General features: G+C 37.9%; 1 pseudogene; it reads right to left on the reverse strand.

The window, feature by feature from the left end:
* Positions 1 to 15764: 15764 nt before the first annotated feature.
* Positions 15765 to 16705, reverse strand: LOC110137755 (cytochrome c oxidase subunit 7C, mitochondrial pseudogene; annotated as a pseudogene).
* Between the last annotated feature and the right edge of the window lie 329 nt (positions 16706 to 17034).

A 17034-nucleotide genomic window follows, 5' to 3' on the forward strand; every position in this document is an offset into this window, starting at 1 on the left:
AACTTAAAGAGTTGTTGGAACAACAGACTGGTTGGAACAACAGACTGGTCCCAGATAGGAAATGGACTACATCAAGGCTGTATATTGTCACCCTTCTTATTTAATTTATATGCAGAGTACATCATGAGAAACACTTGGCTGGATGAAGCACAAGCTGGAATCAAGATTTCTGGGAGAAATATCAAAAACCTCAGATATGCAGATGACACCACACTTATGGCAGAAAGTGAAGAAGAACTAAAGAGCCTCTTGATGAAAGTGAAAGAGGAGAGTGAAAAAGTTGGCTTAAAGCTCAACATTCAGAAAACAAAGATCATGGTATCCGGTCTCATCACTTCATAGTAAATAGATGGAGAAACTTTGGAAACAGTGTCAGACTATTTTTTTGGGCTCCAAAGTCACTGCAGATGGTGATTGCAGCAATGAAATTCAAAGACGCTTACTCCTTGGAAGGAACATTATAACCAACCTAGACAGCATATTAAAAAGCAGAAACATTACTTTGCCAACAAAGGTCTGTCTAGTCAATGCTGTGGTTTTTCCAGTGGTCATGTATGGATGTGAGAGTTGGACTATAAAGAAAGCTGAGTGCCGAAGAATGGATGCTTTGAGCTGTGGTGTTGGAGAAGACTCTTGAGAGTCCCTTGGACTGCAAGGAGATCCAACCAGTCCATCGTAAAGGAGATCAGTCCTGGGTGTTCATTGGAAGAACTGATGTTGAAGCTGAAACTCCAATCCTTTGGCCACCTCATGCGAAGAGCTGACTCACTGGAAAAGACCCCGATGCTGGGAAAGATTGGGGGCAGGAGGAGAAGGGGACTATGCAGGATGAGATGGCTGGATGGCATCACCAACTCAATGGACATGGGTTTGGGTGAACTCCGGGAGTTGGTGATGGAGAGGGAGGCCTGGCGCGCTGCGGTTCATGGGGTCTCAAAGAGTCGGACATGACTGAGCGACTGAACTGAAAGAGTTTTTTATGTATTATTGTTGTTTTAAGTTGTACTTTGTAAGAGGTTTCCTGTTTGCATGGGAATGAAAATAGGCAGGAGATACAGAGGAATCTATTGAGATAGTACATGTAATAGTCTGGGACTTAGTACGAGATACATGGTAAATGTGGGGATTCTTTTTCATCTTGGAATAAGAGGGAATCACAGAGCTGTTAGTAAGAACTTGTTTAAGTAAGGACTTGCAGTGAACCCATATCTTCACTTTTCCCTTGTGCAGAATTCCTGATGGAATTCTGAGAGAAGCTGACTTCAGAGAATAGAGAAGGTGCTGGAAGGCAATAGAATTGGTAGTTGTCTGTTTCTTCCAGCAATTCAACTGCTCTCATGAGGGAGGTGAGATTGTATTTCTCAATTAATATTAATTTTAATTAGCATTTATACTTTTACATGATTAGGCAAATACTGTATCTCCACATAACTATCTTTTCTTAATCTGAACTTTTCCTGAAATAACCTGCAAACCAGCACTGTTTAATGTAAGTCAGCGTTTTGCCCTCTTCTCTGGGACATCTCTTTATCTGAGACTTAGCTGGGAGAGACAGCAGAGAGATGCCAGAACAAACAGCAGTTTGAAAAATTTGCATTTTTTTTAATCCTACCCTTCTCATAGAATGTACAGGTACAGTAATGTGTTCCTTCAGGTTCTCTCTCTCTCTTTTTTCCCTTAGTGCTAATTAAAAATCTTGTTATCAGCAATATCTTAATAATTTATTTATGTCCTGGGTTTTTCTTGGCAGTATGTTGTTATCCATATGCAAATTTAATTTCTGCAGTTTTTGCTTTTTCCTTCATTTTTGAGAAAATATTAAAAAGAGATAATTTATAAGAAACTATGGTCTTTGCTATGATTATCATCATCATCATGATTTCAAAATGTGAAATGTGTATACCAGGAGGTAGGAAGCATCATACATTCTCTCTGGTGTAGCAGTGAAGAATTACAATCACATAAAATTAGCTTTGGGTCCAGGCTCTGTGAGACGAGCACTGGTATCATTTCAGCAATAGGACAGATACCAAGGCATGGAAAGCTTGATGTGCTTTTGCCTAGATCACTCCCAAAATAAGCAGTGGAAGTGCTCCAGGGGCCTAGAAACTGAGTTTAAAAATGCCCTTTCCCTTACAGAGCAAGAACTTTAGAACTTCATGGAAGATTGGACATCAGGTTCAAATTGTGTTCTTGCTATGCAGAGCCCCCAGTATCATGTGATTCAGAGTTGATGTCTGCCCCAGAGCATCACTGCCCCAGAGCATCATGTGGCAGTGGTAGCTCTCCAGAGTTATTACATCCTCATGGGAAAATTACAGGCTTTTATTAATAGATCATGCCTATATCCAAGGACAGCTTTAAAGGTTGGATTTGTGTATATAGTCCTCCCTTAGTATATGCCTGGGTTTGTATCCAGGACCAGCCTTGGATATCAAAATCCCTTGAGGCTGAAGTTCCACAGTCTGCCCTCCTGTATCTGAGGATTCCTCATCTGTGGACTCAGCCAACTGCGGATCTTCAACTTCATATGTGATCACTGGTTGGTTAAATTCATGGATGGGGAACGCACATGAATACCTGAGAACCAACTGTCATTGTTGTTCAGTTGCTAAGTTGTGTTGCAACCCCATAGACTGCAGCACTCCAGGCTTCCCTGTCCATCACTATCTCCTAGAGTTTGCTCAGACTTAACGTCTGTCGAGTCGATGATATCATCCAGCCATCTCATCCTCTGTCATCCCCTTCTCCTCCTGCCCTCAGTCTTTCCCAGCATCAGGATCTTTTCCAGTGTGTTGGTTTTTCCCATCAGGTAGCCAAAGTATTGGAGCTTCAGCTTCTGCTTCAGCATCAGCCCTTCCAATGAATATTCAGTGTTGATTTCCTTTAGGATTGATTGGTTTGATCTCCTTGCAGTCCAAGGGACTCTTGAGTCTTCTCCATCCCTGTAGTTCGAAAGCATCAATTCTTCAGCACTCAACCTTTATGAAGTTCAGCTCTCACATTTGAACATGACTACTGTAAAAACCATAGCTTTGAATATACGGACATTTGTCAGCAAGGTGATGTCTCTGCTTTTTAATATGCTGTCTAGATTGGTCATAGCTTTTCTTCCAAGGAGCAAGCCTCTTTTAATTTCATGGCTGCAGTCACCATCTACAGAGATTTTGGAGCCCAAGAAAATAAAATCTGCCACTGTTTCCAGTTTTCCTCATCTATTTGCCATGAATTTATGGGACTGGATGCTATAATCTTAGTTTTTTGAATGTTGTGTTTTAAGCCATTCTTTTCACTCTCTCTTTGATCTTCATCAAGAGACTCTTTAGTTCCTCTTTTCTTTCTGCCGTTAAGAGTGATATCATCTGCATATCTGAGGTTGTTGATATTTTTCTTGGCAGTCTTGATTCCAGCTTGTGATTCATTCAACCTGGCATTTCATATGATGTACTCTGCATATAAGTTAAAAAAGCAGGATGGCAGTATACAGCCTTAATGTACTCCTTTCCCGACTTGGAACCGGTCGGTTGTTCCATGTCCAGTTCTAACTCTTGTTTCTAGATCTGCATACAGGTTTTTCAGAAGTCAGGCAAGGTGGTTTGGTATTCCCATCTCTTTAAGAATTTTCCACAGTTTGTTGTGATCCACATAGTCAAAGGCTTTAGCATAGTCAATGAAGCAGAATACTTGAGAGCCAACTATATTAATATATTCATTGAAAAGAACGGATATAAGCAGACTCACAGTTTAACATTTTACTCTTATAAAATTTTCAATGCTTTTGTATAGCCTGACCTTTATAAAAACTAGAGCTATTTAGATAAATATGAAAAATAAGGAAAAGAAATGAGTGAGTAACAAAACATAGCTCTAGACTTAAGACTTTGTAACTTGCTAGTCTATTACCTGACCAAATAGTTCTGTATAAGGTGGGAGCTATGTTAATAAAAATACTATGCATTGCTAATTATGTTTTTTTTCCATAAAAATTTTTAATGAGAAAAGGTATATGTTCATATTGCAGTTTTTAAAATGGGATAGGAGAATATAAAGTAACTGAAAAAAATTCCCTTTCTCTTTTCCTTCTTTTAGGAATTCCTTTACTCTCTGTTAGTTCCTTGTAATATTTCTTTTTGAGTTTTTTCCTATTCATTTTCATGCACACAGACCAATATTTACATGAGTTTTACAAATGGAATGAATGAAATTATTTTCTATAATCTGTTCTATTATGTGACTTTTTAAAACTTCATATCTTCAAGAATGCCCTTAAGAGTCCATATAGAAAAACCTCATTCTTTTCAAGAGGCATTGTGTTTCATAGTTCATATGGAAGTATTAAAATGTATTTAGTCATTCTATTTGTGAATATTTAAGTTGTTTTAAATTTGTGTCTATAATATCATTGGCTTCCCTAGTGGATCAGTTGATAAAGAATCTGCCTGCAATGCAGAAGACCCAGGTTCGATTCCTGGGTCAAGAAGATCCCCTGGAGAAGGAATGGCTACCCATTCCAGTATTCTTGCCTGGAGAATTCCATGGACAGAGGAGCCTGGCAGCCTACAGTCCTTGGGGTCGCAAAGTGTTGGATGACTGAGCAACATTAAAATATATAGATAGGTAGATAGGTTTGTCCACATCTGTAAGTATTTCTGTATTAATTAATTAATAGAATTAATATTGTTTATCAAAGGTTATGATCGTTGTCATAATCTTTAACATATTAATGAGGTGAAGTGAAGTCGCTCAGTCGTTTCCAACCCTTTGCGACCCCATGGACTGTAGCCTACCAGGATCCTCAGTCCGTGGGGTTTTCCAGGCAAGAATACTGGAGTGGGTTGCCATTTCCTTCTCCAGGAACATATTGGTAGCTGTTGCCAAATTGACCTGTGAAAATGTTTCAGTTGTTTGTTTTCAGATGTATAGTGATAAAAATGCCTGTCTCCCCATTCCATTGTCAAAACTGCTTAACACCAGTTGTTTGGTTTTTTTCTTATATAAGGAGAAATTGCTCATAAGATTAGTCACTTTTCATATTCTTTGATCACTTTTTCTTTTGCTAATTATTATTCTTTTACCTTATGATATTGGATTGTTTGTTACTGATTTGAAGGAGCCTTTTGTTCTTTACATAGCAACTAGCTCTTTCTGTTATGTGTTGCAAATATTTTCTTCCAGTCTGTCTTCTCTTTTAACTTTTTATGTTGTTTTTTTCCCTTATGTCTTCTGGGTTTTCTGTCTTGTTTAGAAAGGACTTTGTCAAAAAGAAAAAAAAAATAGAAAGGACTTTGTTGCCTTAAAAGTACACATGTATTCTCCTGTATTTCCAATTTGCTTAAATTCAACTAGTTAATATTTGCCTAAGTTCAGCTAGTTAGTAACAGAATATTTGCCTAAGTTCAACTAGTTAATAACAGAATAAAGATTAGAATCCAAGTCTTCTGACTAGTGTTACCCCACCATAAGGCAGCTTCTTCTTCATGCCAATTCTTGGTGCTATCTCTCTCTGTTTTTAAACCTACCTTCATGTTGAATAATGCATCTAATTGAAGGAAATATAGCATAAGCTCATAAATCTCTGAATCTTAAGAAATTGGAACAGTAGACTCTTATAAGTTTAAAATTTCTCAAATTCAAGTAATACTTAGGTTGAGAGAAGTTTGGAATTTATTTTAACCTAATATTGCTTTAAAGGCCTCACATAAGTGAAACCTCAGCAAAACTTCTAAAATATTTGTCTCAAACTTCACGTACAGAATAAAACTATAAAATGTCATCACATTCATAAAATTGAGAGACACTATAATTAAGCTTAGCATTTGTCTTGCATTTAGTGTTGTTGCAACACAGAATTGTTTGATCACCATCAACACTTGACAAAAAGATGGAGTTTTAGCAATTATCGGTAAAGTGTGACTCTATCATCAAGTGCTTTGACACTAGAATAAATCTGCAAATTTCAATAAATAAATATGATACTAGGGATCTCTTATCAAAAACTTATATGGAAGTAGATTCTGACTTAATGATGCATCCTAACAGTTTCTACAGGTGGCTAGTCAAGAAGCAAGCCTGATGCATTGTTTGTGTCCCTTCATTATACAAAGATCTCCAGCACTTTCTCTAGAATAAGTAGGTGTGTATACTAATTCCATATCATAAAAAATAAGAACTCTGAAAGTTTTAACTACCTTTGTATCATTTTTCCCTATTTTTAAGCACAGGACCTCAAGTAAAATGCAGTTATGCCTGTTATATTAGAACAAATATAACAGTAAAAATTTGAAGTGTATACTGTAGTCAGCACATTTAAATGTTGATCCAGTCAAAAACAGATTTGGTGGTGGCTTAGTCGCTTAATTGTGTCTGATTCTTGTGAACTCGTGGACTGTAGCCCACCAGGCTCCTCTGTCCATGGAATTCTCCATGCAAGGATTGGAGTGGGTTGCCATATCCTTCTCCAAAGAATCTTCCTGATCCAGAGGTTGAACCTAGGTCTCCTGCATTCAGGCAGCTCTCCTGCATTGTAAGTAGATTTTTTACTGATTGATCCACCAGGGAAGCCCCAAAACAGATTTATAGATAATATAAATGTGACTTGTTCTAAATACAGAAAGGTTAGGAAAGACCTTGTCTGAAAGAATCAAAGATGAGAGGAACCAGGTTGCCCAGAATGGAGGCCAGTTGAAGAAGTGAAGATCAAAAATAGAAAAAATATGGTTTGTCTTGACTCAGGAGGTACCTGAGTTTCTAGTCCTTGTGGAGACAGTTGTCAAATACTGGAGAAGATTTGGGTATCTTCTTGAAGCCATCTGTGAGAAGGAGGATTTTGAAATGCTTGTTTTGCAGCAGGGTTGCTCTTACCTTAATAATGAGCCAGTTACGAACCTTCCATAATACCTGTTGTACAGAAGCCAAGGAAGTGTCCCATGAGTGAATTATGGGACTTAAACAAGTATTGCATTTTAGTGAAAACCTTATATCACTACACAGGGGTCTCACAAAATATTATGACTCCTGCTTTTGGTTCTGTGGGTCTTCTCTGGTGAAATTGATAATGGGAAGTCATGGTGCAGAAGGTGATCCAGTATATTAAATACCATTTATGCTTTGTTTTGGTGTCTTTAATCTAGGTACTCTTGGCAGGAAATTTATTATTTTTAACAATGAAGTATTTCATTTTGAAAGTGAAAATGTTTACAATAATTGTGTGTCAGCTTCAATATCTCTACTATGCGTTCTTTGTTCTCATTGCTGTTCATATGAAACCCTCAAGCTCAATCAGGCAAACTTCCACTCTTTCATGAGGCAACCACACATGGAATGAGAACACTTATTACCTGATACCTGATAGACAGTAGTTGCAGATAGCTCTCTCAGGATACCAGTGTCCCAGCTTTTCACTAAAAAATTGATGCTTTGTTGGCTGACCCATGTTTTCTCTCCGAAAGAACATTTGGAAGGGAGCTTTGCCTATGTAACTTGCCTGGTTGGCAATTTTGTTTCTTTCCTAGCCAAGAAGCAAGGGGTTCATCAAACCAAATTTGAACCTTCAGCTCCACTTGAAAAATCATGGTGGTTGGTGTAAGAATCAGCAAAGTCTTTGAAGTTCTCTAGCATGCAAGACAAATTATAATTTGCTTCTTAGCTGAAATGTAAGTTTCCTTTTGAGTTGTTTCGTATCCTTAGCACAGAGTTCCCAGACTTGTATAACCATCATCATGGGTATTTTTATATTAAAATTATACATTATGTTTCTTCTTTCTCTCACTAGGTATGTTTCATCCTTTATTTGAATAATTAGGCCCAGAGAATACAAATTTAGTCTTGAGTTGAAGAAATTAAAGTTACACAAAAATTGAGATTATTGAGAAAGAAGCGTTTTATTATCCTACTGCAGAAGCGTTTTATTATCCTCATGCTGTATTTTTATACCCAGTAGAGCACCAGCAATGGAGTTTAATGTAATCAAATATGATAGAAGTTCACTAAAAACATGAATCTTCTATTCAGTTCAGTTCAGTCGCTCAGTTGTGTCCGACTCTTTGCGACCCCATGAACCGCAGCGCGCCAGGCCTCCCTCTCCATCACCAACTCCCGGAGTTCACCCAAACCCATGTCCATTGAGTTGGTGATGCCATCCAGCCATCTCATCCTGCATAGTCCCCTTCTCCTCCTGCCCCCAATCTTTCCCAGCATCGGGGTCTTTTCCAGTGAGTCAGCTCTTCGCATGAGGTGGCCAGAGTATTGGAGTTTCAGCTTCAACATCAGTCCTTCCAATGAACACCCAGGACTGATCTCCTTTAGGATGGACTGGTTGGATCTCCTTGCAGTCCCAAGCGACTCTCCAGGGTCTTCTCCAACATCACAGTTCAAAAGCATCAATTCTTCAGGACTCAGCTTTCTTTATAGTCCAACTCTCACATCCATAGATGACCACTGGAAAAATAGACATTACCAATTAATGGAAATGGATATTCCATTGAAAGTTACTATAAAATATTGGCTGTATTTTCTGTGCTGTATAATATATTCTTGTAGCTTATTTGGTTTATAATAGTAGTTTGTGCTTCTTGTATCTTCCCCATCTCACTTCTCTCTCCCCACTGGTGACCAGTTTGTTCTCTGTATCTGTCAGACTGTTTCTGTTTTATTATATTCATTCATTTGTTTTATTTCTTTGGATTCCACATATAGGTGCTAGTGTATTACTCTTACTCTGTCTGATATATTTCACTGAGTGTGGTACCCTCCAGGTCCATCTATGTTGTTGCAGATGCAGAATTCATTCTTTTTTATGGCTGAGTGATATTCCATTGTGCATGTGTGTGTGTGTGTTTGTATACCTCATCTTCATTACCCATTCACCTGTTGGTGCATGCTTGGGTTGCTCCATGTCTTTGCTGTTGTGGATAATGCTGCTGTGGGCATGGGGTGCATGTATCTTTTTGAATTAGCACTTTCTTTTTCTTCAGATATATGCCCAGGGTTGGGACTGCTGGTCGTATGGTTGCCTATTTTCAATTTTTCGAGGAGCCTTCATGCTCTTTTCCGTGGGGCTGTACCAATTTGCCTTCGCACTAACAGTATACAGGGATCCCCTTTCTCCACATCTTTGTGAGCACTTGTTGTTTGTGGTCATTTTATGGTGTCCATTCTGACAAGCATGGGGTGATATCTCGCTGTGGTTTTTGATTTGCACATCTCTAATGGTTGGTGGTATTCAGCATCTTTTCAGATGCCCATTGGCTATTTATATATCTTCTTTGGAAAAATATTTATTCAGGTTTTCTGTCAGGTACTGCTTTTTTGCAGTTCTTGCTCATAGCTTTTACTGCCTGGTGGGTCCCCAGGATTTCTTTCCACTCTACTGTAGGTTAAGTTTGTGCATCTCAAATGCCCCAAGTCAGGGAATCTTCTGGCAGGTCAGTCACTACCTGTAGAGTATGTCTGTTGGACCAAGCTCTAGAACCAGGTTAGCACCAGCATAGAGATTGATGGTTATCCTGGTTTAGTAGTTGTTCCAGACTTCCAGACTCTGCCCCAAGCAGATGTGACCAAGGGATTGATGTCATGTGATGTCTGCATTTGAGAAACTTCTCAGTGTGTTGTGTGGACACATTTGGCACCAGTGCAACTGGCAGAAGAAAATAATCATTCCAGGAGAATGACCTTTGAGGTCACTTCTATCTCTAAGATCTCTGACTAATTCTAATGAGATTTAATCCTGAATGAGATTCAGTTAGTTTGTGTTGGATGATTGCTGCATGCCAGGTGTTCTTCCATACACTGTCTCATTTAGGTCTTGTAACAAGCTAGGGAATTGTTTTTACCTTCATTCATTGACTCTTAAGATGCTACTCATTATAAACCAAACCAATATTTTGTGTACCATTAAGATTGAAAGAATATTACCAGTTAAATTTTGACACAGTATTCTCTTATTCCTTAGCATTTGATTGAACTGTATATATCAAAACAGCTTTCTTACTTATACAGACATAGTTTCTTATTACATATCATTTGTTATGCATTGAAAAGAAAATATAGTAAAATAAATTAGTTAAGGTATCCTGGAAAAAATAAAGATGGATATTCAATAAATCAGTCAATACATATTTACTTAGTGCTTCTGAGTTTAAAGATTTTAAAGTGCTGCTATCAGACTTTTCTGTGATGACAATGGAGCTTCCTAGAACCTGGAAGTGATGGCATTTTCACTGCACCAGATAGTGGATCATTCTTTAGTGAGAGTTAGCTAACCATCCCCTCCCCTCTATCATTGATCACTAACCTCACTCATTAAAACACTGACTTCTTGTTATACTCACAGAAAATAGAACCCATGAGGTGCTCATGAACTTTTAAGTTGAAGTACCATTATTGAAATTCATGCAATGTGATATAACAGTGTGTGATCTACAGATGAAACTGAGATTACTTCTGTGAGATTAAGAAAAACTGTAAGTTAAATATGAGCATGTGTGGTGAGAACTGCCTCTCTTCTGATTGCCCTGCTGTCTTTAAGTGCTTTTATGCTCTTTCTAAGCCTAGTATTGCCCTCACTGGTTGGCCTGTGGTAACTTACCCTGTGGGAGTTTTCTTCCAGAGCACAATCTTCTATACCAAGAGTTAGCAACATTTTTATGAAAAGGTTCTGATATATTAGTTTCCTAAGCTGCCGCTGAACATACAACTAAACAACAGAAATTCATTTCTGTTTGTGTTTGAAAACAGCAGAAATTAATTCTCTTATGGTTTTGGAAACCCTGAGGAAGAAACTGTGCCTCTTTTTCGAGTTTCTGGTGATTGCTGGCGATCGTTGGTGTTCCTGGGCTAGTAGATGCCTCACTCCAGTCTCAACTTCTGTCTCCGCAAGATTCCTTCCTTTTGTGTATCTCTGTGTCTTTTCTTCTAATAAGGACACGAGTCGCTGATTTAGGGTCTCTGCATGAGCAAGCTATTCTAATATGACTTCATCTTAATTTCGTCTACTAAGACCCTATTTCCTCATTAGATGCATTGTGAGGGTTCAGGCTGATATGAATTTATGAGAGATTCTGTTTCTGTTGAACCCATTACCAAGGACCAACTTTGTTGTCACACAAGGACAGCCATAGATAATACATAAACAAATGAGTGGGCTGTGTCCCAATAACATTTATAGACACTGAAATTTGAATTATATATATTTTTCACATGTCCTGAAACATTGTTCTTTTGATTGTTAATGCAGCAATTCAAAAGACATTTTGTTGGCTATATAAAAACAGGCGGGGGGTGGGGATAGCCAAATTTGACCCACATGCCATAGTTCGCCAACATCTGATATATAGTATTGGCGAGCAGACAGAGGTAACAATAGGGTAATTTTTCTCCTTTCTACTCTTAAACAAAAGAACCAAATTCTGAGAAAATCTGTTTGTGATTTACATCAAGCAATTTTTGTTAGATAGCTTCATGTTTCAGCAGAGAGGAAACCAGACTGATCAACAATGATGCCTGTTTGGCAGCATCATTCCCAGTGTGCTTGCCAAAATTTTGGTGAGGATTTTGCTGTCAAGATTAAGAGGTGATGCAGGCTTAAATGAAGAACATGACCTGGAGTCTCTACATTGAAGGATTAGAGCATTTCCCTCATGGACTCCTAGTACTGTTAATGCCAAATGTTTGAGTATGCTTTTGAGGTGATTTTAAATTGAAGGCATTTTGTGATTCAATACTACATGGCATTCTGGTGAGATGTTGTCAGTCCCTAGATACTCATTCAAGGCCAGATTTTAGATAATACTCTGCACATCTGAACAGACTTTATCTTCTAATGCTAAGAGTTGTTAAGTCATTTGGGGGCAAAAATAATCTAAACATTCGGGTTTATCATGCATATTTTTTCTAGTAAGATTTATGTAGTAAAAATGTGTTTAGGCTGTTATTAAAGGTTGTGATTATCTATCTGCTTTTTCTAATTACAAAACCAATACATGATCTTTGTAGAAATTAAATTAATGCCTGAAATTAATACTATATAAAGTGGAAGTTTCCCATAATCCCCATTCCCAGACAGAATTTTTGTTTTTTTGTTTTTTTTCCTTTTTTTTTCCATTTATTTTTATTAGTTGGAGGCTAATTACTTTACATCATTGCAGTGGTTTTTGTCATACATTGAAATGAATTAGCCATGGATTTACATGTATTCCCCATCCCGGTCCCCCCTCCCACCTCCCTCTCCACCCGATCCCTCTGGGTCTTCCCAGTGCACCAGGCCCAAGCACTTGTCTCATGCATCCAACCTGGGCTGGTGATCTGTTTCACCCTAGATAATATACATGTTTCGATGCTGTTCTCTTGAAACATCCCACCCTCGCCTTCTCCCACAGAGTCCACAAGTCTGTTCTATACATCTGAGTCTCTTTTTCTGTTTTGCATATAGGGTTATCGTTACCATCTTTCTAAATTCCATATATATGTGTTAGTATACTGTAATGGTCTTTATCTTTCTGGCTTACTTCGCTCTGTATAATGGGCTCCAGTTTCATCCATCTCATTAGAACTGATTGAAATGAATTCTTTTTAATGGCTGAGTAATATTCCATGGTGTATATGTACCACAGCTTCCTTATCCATTCGCCAGACAGAATTTTTGAAGAGATGTTGGTAGTTGTTTTTCCAAAAATTTCCACCCCATGTTATTATGGAAAGCAAATGAAAAAATACACTAAATAGATATTTTGTATGTTTTAAAGAGAATTGGGGGCAAATTTTATGAACACAAAGTATTCTTAGATGTAAATACCTAATTACACATTAAACTCATAGTATGCTAATAATAAGATATGAAAAAGTCCTATTTCCTGATCTTAAGACATATATCTTTGGCTTTGGTTTGTTTCCAAAAGGTATAGAATGACCCAGTGTAACTAATAACTTTCATATACACGTACATGAGGAAGTCCTGTTATCTGGACATTTATTCTGTCTGGAGTTCAGTGGTGGATATTTTCTCTCTACTGCAGAGAGAATAAACAGATACCCAACTTATTTGATGACATCAACATTTTAATGAGGTTTTCCCATCCATAAAGCATATTAGCAGACATTTTATCTGGCTGGGAATTGAGAAAATGCTGTGAGCTCCAATTTGGTGTAGGGAAGAGTTGATTGCCAGGATCTCAAGTGGATTTCAGTGATGACTGGTGTGGTTTATGCACTAGCAGCCCGGAACAGAATGGCTGACTTACCATCATTTCTAGATGACATGGAAATCTTGTATATACAAGTAGATAGATAATTACTTGTACACAAAAGTGGGTAGATAATCTTAACACTTAACAGTATGCCTACAAGATGCCAACATACTCTTATTACTAGTGTCATATGGGCTTTGAGACCAGACAGATCTGGGCATGAATCCTAACAGTATTGTTTTTATCTGTGGGGAGCCATAAGTTACTTAAACTGAGTTTTGGTTTTCTTATCTACAAAATGGGTATAAATAGTACGCACTTTGTAGGAGTGTTGTAAAGATTAGTGCTATTGTGAGTAAAGCACTGAGCCAGTGTCTCACATTTAGGAGGAGCACAAATAATTTCTTTTTTTATTGCTACTATTTGAGACATCTTTAGATGATTGAATCCAACCCTCTTATTTAACAGAAGAAACTGGATTCAGAGGGCTTATTGCTCTTAGGTTGCTTAGGTAGTTGGTGGCAGAACAAAAAAAAATAATTTTGACATACTGATCCTTTTTCAGTTTTCTTTCCATTATTCATCTGTTTATTGTTTAGTCACCATTTATTATGTATCCCTTAAGTTCCAGGTATTGCGCTGAACCTTGAGAATATAAAGGAGAATAACATATAGAATGTGTTGGAAAGCTTACAGTCTAGTGGAAAACAAATGCATAAACATATAAATTATTGGTAAGTTTTTTAGAGGCTATAATGGAATGATTTTATACATGTTTATAAAAAATGGTTAAGATAATGGTCTAACTCAGCTTTGGGGAACCATTAAGGGTTCATAGTGGCAGCATGATATTTGAGTTTAGCCTTGAAGTATATTTTGAAGATTGTAAGGCAGTTATGTGTGTGTATGTGTGTGTGTTTAGGAGAGGATTGGTGGTTGGAAGTGGCATTTTAGGTAAAAGAAATAGCCTGTGCAAAAGTGATGGAGGTGTTATATTGTGGCATATTCATGACAGCTTTGATAGCTTGATGTGGTTTGAGTTGTGGGAAGAGGTGAGACCTGAGTATGTAACACAGCATTTCTTATTCTACTGAAATGCTGTCATGCATTGTCTGGTAGCTGGTGTACTAACAAGAATCAAGTGTATGTAAGGGGATAAATGAACATCTGTGAACTGGTTTGAGAAACTGCTTACTGTTTATAGCACTGGTCCAACTTCAAAATAATTGGATGAAAATAAATATTTGGAACCCAAATTGTACAAAGAAACTCCTTATAATGGTTGATTTACACATAGTAGGTGCTGAATAAATACTGGCTAAATATATAGTAGTCCAGTTATTATAGAGTTACATTTGATATGAAGCTTTAGGATAATGTAATAATGTATACAGTTCCATAGAGTACAATAAAACTGGATTGATAATATTGACATATGTTACAATTATGGGTCTTTGGTTATTAATTACCATTACAATCTGATTAATGTTATTTGACTCATTTTCTTGAGACTTAATCAGGATAAATTTGATTTTTGATGGTTACTAATTTGGGTAAGGGGACTAGTCTGTACTGTTATAACTATGTATCATTATTTCATTACATTATATCTCCATGTCCAGTTGAAATTATGTGTCATGTGGTTTCCCTGGTAGCTTAGACATAAAGAATCTGCCTGCATTGTGGGAGACCTGGGTTTGATCTCTGGGTTGGGAAGATCCCCTGGAGAAAGGAATGTCTACCCAATCCAGTAGAATACCTGGAGAATTCCATGAACAGGGGAGTCTGGTGAGCTTTAGTCCATGGGATTGCAGAGTCGGACACAACTGAGTGACTAATGCTTTTTTCTTTCACTCACTCTTTTACTACCTTTATCTATTCCCTGTTTTTTATTTTGTGGAGGTGACTTACAGACTTTTTTGGGGGGGGTATGTGATTAAAAAGTCCCACCATGTGTCTCTTTTCAGTGTAATCTAAATTATATCATCTTTAGAAAACAGTTCGTTTTCAGTCTACTGCTCTAGACTTGATATCCTAACATAATCATATTTCCACATTCCTTTTTATTTTGTTGATTCCATGATTTGTTATATTTCTTCTTGGTTTTTCATGGAGTTTTCACTGGGGCATGTTTATTGTGTTGCCGGGCATGTTTATTTATTCAGAAAATCTTACAACTTTGTTGTATAATTCTGAATATGATCTGATTATAGATACTTTAGGCTTTGTTTTGTTGAAAAGGATTTCTTATTTACATTCACTAATGTATATTAGTCAGGATCACCCACAATTCAAGAATAAGAATATCTAGACAGGCTAGAGGGAGCTGCTCAGAACTTTGCTGTTCGAGGAGCGAGGGGAGGTGAGGAGTAGGCAAAGAGAGTGATGTAAAATGTCAGTGTCAGGGTATAGTCAAAGAAATGTCAGGGGGTCTCTGATAACATTTTTGCAGTTGGTTTTATTTTTTTAAGGATTTATGTTGTAAGTTTATTTATAAACGTCTAGGATGCTGAGTTCAAGAGTTTGATCCTTTTTTCAAAGAGATTGCACCTCTTAAAATGCTCTTCATATCTGCCTCGTGGATTATTTTTTAAGCAGTTGGTGTCTTACAATTAACATAAAGAAAGGTGCAGCAAATCCAGACCCAAAGTACAAAGTCATCATAGCTGGTAACCTCCACTTGTTTTCCACTGAAAATGGTATATTCTTCCCTGGAGCCTCCTCACTGTGCCTCCTACAGACCACAGAGGTTGTGAACCTCTGGATGCTCTGTTCCAAAATAGCCTGTTGGAATTTCTGTGAAAGGCACAGAAGCTGAAGGTGGAAGCACACCAAGCCCTCCTTTCCTCAAGACTTTGTTCCCCTGTATTGCAGTTGGTTTTAAAAAACTTAACCAAACTATTATTGTTTACTTCCTGGGTCATCTTTAGGGATTCTGAGTCTTAAAGGATTTGCTTGGTCCCAATGGCTCAGTAAAGAATCTGCCTGCTTTGCAGAAGACCTGGGTTGGATCCCTGGGTCAGGAAGATCCCCTAGAGAAGGGAATGGCAACCTGCTGCAGTGTTCTTGCATGGAGAACTCCATGGACAGAGGAGCCTGGTGATCTACAGTCTGTGGTCGCACAGGGCACGACTGAGCGATGAACACTGACACACTTGGTTCCATTAGTTGAGTGATTTTTTTCAAGTAAAATGATAACTGCTCACAAATACAGTGTTTTAAAGTCTTAGAGGTCTTTTGAGCATAGGAATAATTATTCCTTGAACAAGTCACTGAAGAGAAGTTTCTAGAAATTTCTGTAGCTATGGCAACCATTTTAGGCAAAGGCATCAGTTATCTTTTGCTACATAACAAACCACTCTAAAGTCTACTTGTTTAAGAAAACGACGTTTATTCCTTCTCCTGTTTTGGTGGGCTGGCCTGATGAAGGTTGGAAGGTTTAGGATGGCGTCACTCACATGGCGGGGACTTGTCTGGATGATATGGGATGATTGAAATGCCTGAGGCCTTTCTCCACGTGGCATCATCCAGCAGGCTATCCGTTCTGGACTTGTTCATAAGATCCTAGCAGGAAAAGAACAAGAACACCGGTGAGCCTTTTTCAAGTGTCTGTTGAGTGGTGTTTTCTAATATCCCATTGGCCAAAGCAGATCATACAGCAAAGCCCAGATTCTCTCTTCTTGATGGCAGAGACAGCAAAAGGGGCTTGCATAGAGGGCTTAGAGAAGTTTGTGATCATTTTGAAATTGATCTCAGCCAGTTACCATAGAAATTATTCTACATGTTTGTTAAGAGGTTGTAACAGTGAGCAGAGCTGTCTATGGCTTCACATGCAGTATTTGCCGCAAGCTAA

This window comes from Odocoileus virginianus, chromosome 19 (genome assembly GCF_023699985.2).
Source record: "Odocoileus virginianus isolate 20LAN1187 ecotype Illinois chromosome 19, Ovbor_1.2, whole genome shotgun sequence".
Classification (NCBI taxonomy): Eukaryota; Metazoa; Chordata; class Mammalia; order Artiodactyla; family Cervidae; genus Odocoileus; species Odocoileus virginianus.